General features: G+C 41.0%; 1 protein-coding gene across 1 annotated transcript in view; it reads right to left on the reverse strand.

Moving 5' to 3' along the window:
* SMAD3 (SMAD family member 3) overlaps positions 1-13,104 on the reverse strand; it is a 96,251-nt gene that overhangs the window by 48,648 nt on the left and 34,499 nt on the right. The window lies entirely within an intron of this gene.

Here is a 13,104-nt window from a genome sequence, read left to right on the forward strand (position 1 = left end):
CTGCACGCCTCCCCTTCACTCTGTTTTTCCCCGGATACCCCCTGCCTGTGTCTCACATACCCTCAGGGGTACGTGTACCACAGGTTGAGAAACTATGCACTGTACAAACCAGGGGTAACTGAACCACACAAGAGTACAGTGGTTTGCTTTTCTTTACATAACTTAGGCTTCATGCACCATAAAATAAATTAGGGGGAAAAATCCTACATTTGCAACAACTCTTCTTTACAGTTCTATATTAATTTAAATCCCTTTTGAACAAATTAATTTGAACCTATTTAGTTTTACTGTGTCTGATAATAGCATAACCATATTCATCATCTTGACCAACTGAGGACTAATACAAGACGCATTCTTTGAATAAATGCATTTCCAGAGCTTCTGTCTCAGAAGGTGATCTTGCAAATGGGCAATGAGAAGAAGTTTCTGCTTTGAAGTCTTCTTGGAATCTGCTACAGTTGCTTAATCACTAATCAAATTCTATCAGAAAAGACTTAGAAAAATGTTATTTCAGACCTAGTTTATCTGTGATAATGAGATATTACTGCATTAAAAATAGAACTCTCTCTCTCTCACACATGAAATATATACTTATAAAACTTCTGAATATTTAATTCAGATCCTTTCATTCAGTGGTTCCGAGAAGAAAAACACCCATATTGAATGGAAAAAGATAACTTTTAAAGTTTTCCCCCTTTTCAAAAAATTAGTTTATCTGTACTTGCTAAGGATCAGTTCTGTTATGATTACTGGCAAAGGGTTAATGGTTGATTTCCTCTGCAGCGCTGTGGGCAGGAGTTCTCAGTCAATCACTCTCCCTGTTCCTTTCAGCTAAAGGGCTCACTCCCCTGTCAGTGCACGGGGAATTTCTGTTCGTTGGACCAAAACCCACATTCTTAACTCAGTCAAAGCTCATTTGGCCTGATTCTTCAATGCCTTGCACCATGAGTAGTCATCTGTACAAAGTGGGCCAAATTCCTGCTCCCTATACTTACCGCTTTTCTGCTGCTCAGCCAGCACATAGGCTATAAAGCCACTTTAACAGGCCAGCTGACAATTACCCGAGCACAGGGGATCTAGAAGGAATAGCGCCAACATAGCCAGCTCAGCGCCAACCCCCTTCCAGCCCCACAGCTTTGGTAATGTAGCTGAAATGGGGAGCAGTTGAAGGGCCCCTGAACTCCAGCAATCCCCAGATGCTGGAAGAACTCTACGGTTTTATTAGCAGTCAGCATAGATTAGAAGCATCTCTGGATCTGCCCCAAATCATGCTGGGGACCTCGCTGATACGGAGCTGGCACTGGGATGGAGGAGCCGCAAGCAGCTCCTTCGTGTGCCCTTTCCTAACTTGCGCCTGGTGCTCATTATGTGCAGCGGAGATCTGGGCCAATGAGTGCAAAAGTTCGTGTGAAATGCTGCTGTTGTGTGAGTGAAGAGTTCTCATGTGGCAGTGTTTCCTGCTTATTTGCACAGGTGTAAATGACTATATGAAATGCAAGACAATGGAGAATTAGGCGTATTATCTTCAATGGAAGCTGCTGAGGACTTAGCAATTTTTAAAACCAGCCCACTTAGGTGCCTAAACATGGTATTTATTTAATAAAGCACTCTTTTTAGAAGTCTTGACCCTTGTTTTTCCCAGGACTCACATAGGGTTGGTTACAATAATAAGATCCCAAAGCCTACTTCACCTAAAATTCACTACAGCAGACCCTGCAAATACACAAGTTATTTTTATTACATTATTTTAAAAATTTATCTGCCTGATTTATTTTAGGGGTAGTGGAAAGGAGACATTAGATATGAGTGTTTATTAAAAAATTTATTTATGTTTATTTTGTTCTGCTCCTGTAACTCCATATTATACAAAATATATTTCACAGGAAGTAATTTCATAATGTGAAACAATTTATGCAATTACTTTTTATTTGAAACTTTGGAAAAAATAACTATGGGTTACTACATATGAGTGGTCCTTTCAATGAAAAAGAGATCATTGCTTTCAACATACATACTTGCACAAGAATGCACCCACCTGGCAGATCTTAACAGATCTCAAATGACTACATTAAGAACTTATTTTGTTTTAAATTCTTCACTGCCTATCTGAGAAGCGAACGTAACTGAAAGGAATGAAGGGAATCCATCTCTACCTCAATGAAGCTTCATTCAACTTAGGGACCTTCCTTTTAGTAAAAGTGAAAAGGGCTGGGAAGATACCGCACAAAGGAAGCTGGAGTTGGTACAAAAGAGAGAAGGTGCCAAGGAGAAATAGGAGTACATTATGCCTAATGGCCCAGAATCTCAGCTCTGGCATGTAGAGGTGCTGGAACAATTTTTTTTTTTTTTTTTTATAATGGGAGTGCTGAGAGCCATTGAACAAAACTGTAAAACCTGCATATAATGGAAACCACTTCAAGCCAGCAGGTGTGGCAGCACTCCCAATGCCCCTGGTTTCAGCATGCATTGCTGAGAGAGGAGACAGGTCATCTTGCTGTGGCCAGCTATGTCAGCATAAGGAGCATAGACCGGAACAGCCCCAAACATGGGAGAATCTGAGCTATGATGTCTCCTCTTAAAGTCAAGTAAAGTTGATTCATCTTGGGATGTTGTATTTACACACTAACCAGGGCACAACCCACATACTACAAAGGCTAACTCACATAAGGCACTCAGGAGATTTCTGTTCAGTAATGTGAGGCAAACATACTAAAGGAGTTCAGAGACAATGTAAGCACCTCATTTTAAAGTATGAAACTTGATAAAGGAAGCACACAAAAAGGCAGTGGTATCCCTGCCCTCTAAGGAATGTTCCAGTTTGGGACAGGCTGGCTTTCTTCTTCTCAGGATCAGATTAGCAGGTCAGGAATTCCTAAGATGCCCTCAAATGCTACCTGGGCCCTTTCCAAGGTGGGACTATTGGGCTATGTTCCTTGGACATATGCTTTGCCTCTCACTTTGCTGTGGTTTCCCTGGTGTTATGCTTACATGGGAAACTTTTTACAGCAAGGTTGAAGGAAATGACATCACCAGCCCTCGGCTCAATCAGTTTAGTAGAAACAGCTGCTTTCAAAGAAGCTTTTCTAGATATTTTCAATGGCCCTGGAGCACCTTAAAATGCTAGTACACCCAAGCCTATAAAATCTCATAAGGAGCTTTCAGTATAAATATTCAGAGACTGATACACATTCACCCAATGCACCACTAATTAACCACAAGCTGATTTCCTTCAGAGCAGACGTTTACTTTGAACGTATGGTCACTGGACATCTCTAATTCTAAAACACAGCACTAGCAACGTTTCCTCAAACTGATAGCTGTGTTTGATGCTATTCTGAAAAATATCAATTACCAATGAACCAGTGTCTTGACTCATAGTAAGAGCATAAAAAACTTTGGCCACCTGGAAAGTTTCTACTAAAAAAAAACCAAAACCCTCAAAAAAATCAAACAAACAAAAAAACAATTCTCAGACTGACACTATCTGTCCTTCCTGTCACATAAATTACTGCTCCTCTTAAGCACTTCATACAAATGATTTAATAAATCCTCACAGTAGCCCTAAGAGGTAGGTTAGCATTACCCTCATTGTGCAGATGGGGAAACTGAGGCACATAAAGGCTAAATGACACACCCAATCTACAGTGAGCATCAGCAACTGAATTCAGACGGTCCCGAATCCTATCACCATGCTGGTGCCACTGGACCAAACCTCTCTCTAGACAACTGTTTCCCAGAATGGAGCAAGGAAGGACCAAACTAATGAATAGTGGCAATAGCACGTGAATGCACTTCAGCGGGAGGGGAGGAAGCTGCAGTAGTAAAGGACAGAAAAGAGTTTTAGGGAAAGTTGCATAACTCTTGTTTCCCCCGCTACTCCCATTGTAAATATACCTCTATGGCTGTGTGGGAAGCAATAGACAACGCTACTTGTCTTTTCATCGCTGTTTCTGTAGCATCCCCCTGGACATAGCCCAGGCACGTAGGAAGGAACGCAGACTCCTCAGGCAGCAGAAAAGCATGACAGCACAATCTTCTTTTCCAGAGAGAGAGAGACCACACATGCAGCTAAGTGCAAACGGAGCCACCTTCCCTGCAGATAGCCATTCTTCTGCCATGAGTAGCATGGAGCCTTCTAGGAGAAGGTGCCATCAACACTAAAAAAAACAAAGAATATACAAAGGAAAAGGGACAGGAGAGAAACAGTGGATTGGAAAATATAAATGATAGAGCAATTGTGCCTATGGATGCCCGGGACGGGAGGATGCTCATCCACCCTTTGAAGGTGGGCTACAGCAAAGAAATGGTTAGGAAAAAGGAGTTAGACTCCAGTGGACAAATCAGAGAAGTCTTGAAACATAAGCTATACTACACAACAAGAAAGATGACAAGGCTCGGTTGTGTACTTCATACTATGAGGCTGTATTTAACAATAGCTAGGATGGACCAAACACATCACTAATGGCGCTCAAGTACATAACCACCCCCCCCCCCCCCCTTCTCACTCTCACTCTCACACACACACACACTCACACTAGGAAGTGAACTTTTTATCTCTGAACCACTTTGGCTACTTTCCCAACCTTTTTTCTGGATTTTAATTAATCCTTTAAAAAAAAAAAAAAAAAAAAAACCCTCTAAAGTATGTTTGGAAAGGGACTTTTAAAGTCAGTAATAAAAACAAATGGCATTTGCTTCATAGGCATTTATTACCAGGGATGAATGTAAGTTCTACACAGATATTTTAAGTGATTTAAATGTACAGAGTATGTGGGTTTCAGAAGTCTAAAGAGTACGGTATTCTGTGAATTATGGTTAAAAACTCCCAATGATTAAATTACTCTCCAGTTTAGATGGGTAATTTCAGGAGATATTATAATACTTAATGCATTTATTTATGCAGTATGCAGAAACTCTGCCTCTCCCAGGGCAGTATAGCCAAATTATGTTTTTCTTGTGATATGAAGAACTGCCACTAAATCTAAAAGCATCCACAAGCACACTGCAGGGAACATGTCTACACTTGCATTGTGCACCAGCTCTTCTATCTTTACTTTCCAGGATTCTAAGCAGACTAGTGATTTTGTCATTGAATATGAGCCGGATCCTGTGGGATCAGAAATGGAACCAGAGAGCCAGATTCTGATGCCTTTACTCATGGTGAATAGGGCCTTCCTCCACAAACGGCCTTCTGAGTGCAGTAAGACTACTGGTCGAAGTCACTGTGACCAGTGGGGGAGATAGGTTAAGCCCAGAGAGTTATTGTGGCAGAGTCAGTAGAACCCAGGCACTGTGTAGGCACTCAACTCGGCTACTCACTGCTGATTTGGCAGATCATTTCATTTCTTCATTCCCCCTCCACACACTCTCCGTTTTCCCAACTGTAAATTGGAAATAACTATACCAATCTATTTTGCAGGTTAATGTTTGTAATGTGGGTGGAGATTCTCAGATGAGGTGCTACAGAAGGCCAACATATACTTTCCAAAACATTACTCATTGCACTGATTTTTTAAAATCAAAGTTTGAAATGCTCCTAGACTGAGATTATGTATGAGCACTTTCAGCCAGGAGCCAATTTTGACAACCGAGTAGAACCATCCTGGAAATATAGGGTGAGAAAACGAAGGCTGACAGACAAAATTAAAGTGAAACTAATGGGTGGCACTACGCCAGAAAATTAAAGTGTATATTTTTAATTGATGTAAAATATGTACTTCTCAGTGACTGATCCTCTAAGAGTGTAAAATAAAAACAACTTGCATTCCAAAAAAAGGATCTTCCTAAAAACAGATGCTTTTACCTCCTCACAGTAGTGGGCAGCACGTAGTCACCACTCCTTCTGGGAACTGCATTCCCAAAGAGCAAGCCTTCCCTCATGTGTGGTGTTACTGGCTAAGCAGCTTATTGTTACTTTTTTTCTTCTTTACCCCCAAATATTGCCCACGTTCTGTTTCTGCAATCAAATCACTTCACTCCTAACAGTGATCTAACTGGTGTGTAAGCCAATATAAGGGCCTTATGCTATATGCTGCTACATAAGCAAGCACAAGACCATATTTCAAGTTGACAGCGATCCCATGCAGAACTTAGTGACTCCCCCTCATTCCCCCAAGGTGTTTTTCAAACTTCTTATTTCTGCTGACAAAGCACAAGCACAGACACATATTTCAGTTTTGGATATGGTACAGTACCTCACCATTATGCAACTCCCTGTTTTGTTCTGGACAGCTTTTGTAAAACTTTGTCATCTCTTAATGCAAGTCTCTCAGAGGTGGACTCTCAGCTGCTTTGGCTTTTGGTGTCACTCAGATCAGGTCTCTAGGAGAATCTTTTGCTGGTATAGTAATGTCAGTTAGAGGTGTGATTTTTTTTTTAAATTTATTTATTTAAACTTTTTTTATACTGGCGAAAGCCCTAGTGTAGCTGCAGTTATATTGGCATAGCCTATATTGCTTGGAGAACTGGCATAAGATATACCAGCAAAAGCACTATTCCAATAGCACTATACTGGTAAAAACAAGAGTTCTGTAGCACTTTAAAGACTAATACATTTGTTAGTCTTTAAAGTGCTACAGAACTCTCATTGTTTTTGCTGTATACAGACTAACACGGCTACCCCTCTGGAACTATATTGGTAAACTTTTTTCTAGGGAAGAACAGGCTTCAATGTAACCTAGGTTTTCTTTACATATCCTGAGAACTCTATTTCTTTGGTAACTATTTATTATTAAAGGTGGATCATCTATGGCGCCCAAACACAAAAGTTACACAGGATATGTATTCTACTACTGTTTTGTAATGAATACTTTTGTTTTCAGGAAGCCCCTTTTTAACAAGGTTGAATTAAGAGGAACTGAGACCAAAATGTCACCCAGACCAAGTATCAAGCCGATCTCTCCCAAATTATCCCTTGAGAGCTCTCCTGTCCCACCAGTTCTCGCCTCAGGAACGTCTTCCATTTTTCCAACCCACTGTGAGAAGCAAAAGCTCCCCCTAGACCTCTGGCTTTGCAAAGAGAAGGCACTCTCCCTGGCTACTTCCTCAGCCCCATTAGTGCTGAGGAAGGTCCTTCTCTGAAAAAACTAGCAGGAGGCAATTGTGAGAGATTTATTCAGTACTGGTTGCCAACAGCAGGAACCACTCACAACCAGCCTTACTTACAGGAAGACTACAGAATCTTAACGGATCCCAAATTCTGAGTGGGGACTCCTCCACCAAAACTCTGCCATTTCCCTTCTTGTTTTGTTGTCTACAGCCTGAACTTACACGACATGTACAGCGGGGTCAAGTCAGAAAGCTACCTGTAGCAGGCAGGGCCTAGATCTTCACATGCAACAGATGGATGGTTAATGTGCTACTGCCTATACAATCATTCTCATCTGCTGACATTCTCTTAAAAGCAATAAGCGGTAAGTTATTATATGTATTTAACCAAGGATCTTCTTGTGTGCTATACTGCATTGATCAAGATATATGTTGCAGAGCTGCACTGAATTATTCATCAATGTTAGTTGATTACAAAGTCTCTCAGCACCCAGCAGCTCCACTGGAATAATTCTAAAAATACTTATATTATACAAAAATAGAACTAATGTACATTATTTGCCTGGTAAGCGTCTTACTCAGTAAGCACACTTTCTTATCATCACTCTTACCCTTCTGCTACCTTTGCCATTCAACTTATGTCATGTCGAATTTTGCTTCATCCTCATGGGACCAGGGATGGCAAATGGGATTTTCAGAAGCACCTCAGTGACTTAGAAACACAAGTCACACTGAAAGTCAATGAATTTATGCTCCTAGGTCACTTAGACACTCTGAAATCCTATCTCATGTCTTCACATGTTGTGTGACGTACATGGCACATTTCTGAGTGCTTGGATATAAAAAAAAACCCAACCAACCAAACAAAAAACACCTAGCAAGCAACAGCAAAAGATCCTCCTCTCCCCCAAGCAGACGTTGAGCCATTTTGACCCCATGCAAAGCAGGGAGGATACCTGCATACCTGCTCTTTAAAGCCCAGTAGTCCTGCGGACTTCAGTGGAAGTACTGAGGAGTGTAAAGTTCAGCATGCGTGCAACTTTGCAGGATCAAGGTCTAGCTTCCTTAGCTCTGCATGAGTGGAGTTTTGAGAAGGAGACAATCAAGGGTGAATGGAGAAAAAGCACTGGTGAAACTGGAGGAAGCAGAAGCAGGTGGGGAGGAGACAGCCATTAGCTACTGCCATGTAGCGCTCCTATGTCCCCAAGAAGGGAGCTCCGCTCCTGTGCAATTTCAGAATTTTGTACAGCACAACACACAGGAGTGCTGGGATGAGATTGGTTTTAATTCTTGGCTCCAATCAGATAACGAGTGAAGATTACAAAAGGTTATATCCCTGTCCTATGGCTACTACTGCAGCATCCATCTTCCTCTGCCATGCTGGGAATATCCAAGGGCCTGCACAGCTCAGCAGATTATGCAGTGTCTTAAAAAATAAAAATAAAAAAGAAGGTAGGTTGGGTAAGTTATGCAATCTTTACACAGCTACTCAGGCACATTATTCTTTGGGGCCCAAAGTATATAGTCATTGCTTTTGCTGGTCCAGGGCTCTGAAGTTTCACAAGCAATAGACCATCACTAACAGCATGTAAGTCTCCCTCTTTAAATCACTAGTTTCACAATGTTAAAAAATATTTGAGACCCATGTTGTATCCCTATAGTTACTTTACCCAACTTATGAGAACTTTTATACCTAATTACAGTATGTAATAATATAGCCCCCATCATGATAGTATCTGAGTATCTCACAAACACTAATGTATTTATCGTCACAACCCTTTTTGCATTTTCGATATAGGAAACTGCACCACAGGTTAAATTACTTGCACAAGGTCACACAGGGAAGTCTATGGCCAAGCTGGGAAACTAAATGTAGATCTCCCAAATCCTGGTCCAGTGCCTTAACCACAAGACCATCCTAACCAATATTTAGTCCTTCAATGTTCATCCTCTCCATGCAGATCCTTTATTATGGTGGCCTACTAAGAATGCTGCAAACAAAAATGATTATTTTCTTATTGTGACATATGCCTCGTTCCAGCAGGATGAGAAATTCTCCTTGTCTTCAAAAGACAGGTTTTCATAGCTCAAGAATTGTTATTTGGCACCTGTCATTTCTGTGCTGGCAGGTACTTCTGGGATGAACTCTGTGGGGCTCCCTTTTTACCAGCAGGTAACACTGATCCCGCCGTCTCTTTCAGTTTCCATTAAAATGTTACCACCACCCAACTCATTACAAAACAATCTTAAAATGCACAAATATTATTCAGCTTGTGGGTGGTGGGGCACTTTGTGATGGGAAAGTGGTGAAGTAGGACACAAAAGCTCTGATAATGGGGAGCTCTCTCATGAGCTCCTTCTCTCAGGCTGCCCTCGTATACTGTTCCAATCCCAAAATGAGCCATCTTTGCACACCCCATTCCTAATCTGCAACTCTGGATCCAGGCCACAGACATAGATTCACCATAGTTTGTTTTGTTCTCTGAGCTCGGTGGCATTACTGTTTTGGATGTAACATGATGACTGGATGTGGTTTTTGAGAATTAATTCCAAAATTTCAGGTAGTGTCCTAAACATCAGTGGAGAACCCTATTGCTTTGCTGAAAATTAGAAAGTTGGAAGGGGAAAGTGGGGGGTGGAGGCATAGGAAGCTCCCATCATCTGTTTAGCAGAGCTAGCACCTCTAGATCAGAGAGCCAGTTGATGACAGCTATTAACACCTTCCAGCATAACAACATCGACCAGCTCTGGGACGGCTTGCCAGGTCTACTTAAAATACATGATTTTCAGCTTGGTTTTGGCCAATTAGGCTGTGGTTTTCAGAGTCAGGGCCAATGGGGATCTTGTAGGGGCAGAATGGTATGGGGGATGAGACATGAGGGATACACAGAGCCCCTGCCATGGTAAGGAAGGCCACACAAGGCTGCTGGAAAGTGGGGGCATGCAGAGGCTCTGGCATGGAGTGCCAGGGTCGCAGCAAGTCCCTGAAAAAGACGGGAATGGGAGGGTGGCACACAAGCAGTTTGTGGGGGATGCAAGGAGTCCTGGTACGCGTGCAACAAGCTCAGCCTACAGAAGCTATGAAATGTGTGACCCTCTAGTGTTAGTTGGGCCAGACTCATTTCCATTACCCTGGTGTAAATCTGGAGTAATGACATCAAAGCTATTCTGTTCAGTGGGATAACTCCATATTTACACCAGTATGTCATAACAGATGAAAAGGTCTGGCATACTATGTTTTTGTCTTTGCAATACACAAATACCACAATCTTCAATAAAAAGCTTGTTGAAACCAAGAATTAGGCTGCTACTGTGATGTGGGAGGAGCAGCACTAACAAATGCAATAATTTTCCAGGTTATTTTAGCATTACTTAGAAATTAATGGGGCAGTCCTACTTTACCATCCACATATGTCTTGATATTGGTTCAAGAGCAAGAACCAAAAAACAGAACCACCACCAAACCCCAACCACATACACACCATACCCAAAGTGGCCGCAGCACCAAAAAAACCCAAGTTTGTCAGAGGCATATTGAGTTAACTACCAGCAGAAAGGCTGCAAATGAATTTTAATAAGAAACACATACCGCGTTGTGAGATTTATAGCTTTAAACTCTAGCCGTTTAGAAGGATAACAAGGTATTAATCCCAACAGAAAACACATTTGGTTCATATAACTTCTCTATGGAAAAAATAGTGTACTTTAAGCTTGTCATGGGCCGAACATAACAGAATATAATGTTTTTAAATGTATTCCTTTTAGTGCTGTATGAGTTACACAAGGGGTGATTGCACAGGTTAAAAACAGGGTGCCATTGACCTTCCCTTTCCTGTTGTATTACAGAATCTGCAAAGAGTGGATAATCTTACCTAGCAAGCATGCAATGCATAGGCACATCAGGGTCAGACAAAGTTCAGTCTTCACTCTGAACTTTCCTGCCTCTGAGGGTTTTAGTCAAATCCTTAGTGTTATTTTAACAATTCTTATAGTTTAATTTCCTTTTTGTGGCTTTTCATTATTAACATTTTTGACCTTACTGCTGATATGCAGCACCCATTCCATCTCTCACTAAGCTTGGAAGTATTTGTGGATTTTTTCCCTCACTAATTAAAATCTTGTCTCAGTGACCCTCTTTACTTACCAGATGTGACCGAGGCTTCACTGAATTCAATAGCAGAAATCCTACTGAATTTCACCCTTGTTTTCCCAGGAAGAATGCTGCAATTTATCAGAGCAGCAACCAATACTTAGTAGCACCAAAGGGTATTTTAAACTGATTTATTTTGGGTCTCAATCTTAGGGTAACCAGATGTCCGATTTTATAGGGACAGTCCCAATATTCAGGGCTTTGTCTTACATAGGTGCCTATTAACTCCCACTCTGTCCCGATTTCACATTTGCTATCTGGCCACCCTGTGCCTTGCACCTTTTGTAGTAATTTAGACCTATGCAAAGTAAATGAGAAGTGGACATAAAAGCACTTTGCACAGGTCTAAATGCCTGAGGGAGTGTCAAATTAGACCTCGGGTGCCCAATTCTTATCTTACACCAGTTATACACTAGTACAATTCTATTGACTTCAATGGAGTTATTCCCACCCAGACAGCTGTGAGATTGGAATCAGATCCTTAAAATGCCAGATTTCAAACTACACAGATGTTTACAGCATAACAAAAATTTCTCAGATAAAATTTTTTTTAAAAAAGAGTATAATGGAAATACAGACATACACATACATTATGGAAAACTTGTAGGAGATCACTTCCCGACACATTTATATACATATAAAATTACAGGTACTGAAAATGAATAAAGTTCAACAAATAAGCATAAAATTTGTCTGTGGTCCACTAACCTGGGAACAAAGTAAATTATTTATTTATTAAGAAGAAGATATTGTATAACATCAAGAGACATATATCTGTTTAAAAAAAACAAAAATCAAGAGAAAAACAGCTATTATTGCAACTACCCCAGTATTTGCTGCCACTTAACAATATGAATTCCATATCTGAATCTGAATCTGTTCAATAGAAGCATTTCCTTTTAAGGCTCCAAAGATGCATCACTTCAATTCTCTTTGGCACGCAGTAACGGACTTTAGTGAACAAAGAAACTGGAATATTTATTCATTTTTTGGATATTACACATTTTTAAAACAGTGACTCAGTGGGGAACACGGGCACCGAGTGTAAGATTATTGAGCTAAGCCTCACATGGTTAAGCTTTGAACACAGTTTCATGCTACTAAAGAGGGAAGAATTGCAAATGCCATTTAGGACAGACAAATACTACTTTGGAATGAGAGGGGTGAGAAACATGGGAAGAAAATAAACTGCCATTCAGCTTAGAAAAGTGCAAGCTAATACAACTGGGGAAAAATAATCATAGGTGTTCACTGGGGAGGGAAACACTTGGAAAACAACCATGCTGATAAAGAGGCTTTATGGGAAAGCAACCCATTACAGGCAATGGTTTCAGCTACACGTTCCCTCTTTCCAACTCTCAAATCGGAGACAGTATCAGTTCAACTGCTAGTGTAAAATGGGATAGAACCATTTTCAGCACCATTAGAAAAGAGACCAGGTCCTAATTGTCCTCAATTCCCCTTGTTGCATTGTTACTGAAAACAATGTTCCCCTTTTTACACTCCACATTATAGCAATGAGGCAAGCATACTGGCCCGTTATCTGGGGAGCCAGGGTGAGAGGCACACACTCATCTGGGGTTGGAGAGGTGATAGGGTTTTTTTTGTTTTGGTAATTCCCCAAATCATTTATCCCTCAGTTTACCAAACCATTTAATCCTGTTCACTGCAAGAGTGAACTATGTATATATAGCGTGCCAGTCATTCTGATTTGGTGGTATTTTACCCTTTTGCACAAGTGCAAATGATTCTGCAAGGTGCAAGGCTGTGGAGACACAGGGCAATTTTTTCTGAGAGAGAGAGAAAAGGAGAGATACCCCATAATGTTAGCATGTGGAGAACAGGCCCATTTGTCCTCCTCTAAAGCTACCAAGGGATTAAATGGGGGGGAGGGGGAGGAATGGGCC

Source organism: Emydura macquarii, unplaced genomic scaffold, assembly GCF_026122565.2.
Source record: "Emydura macquarii macquarii isolate MOO-44397 ecotype Brisbane River unplaced genomic scaffold, CSIRO-AGI_Emac_v2 contig_1644, whole genome shotgun sequence".
Lineage (NCBI taxonomy): Eukaryota > Metazoa > Chordata > Testudines > Chelidae > Emydura > Emydura macquarii.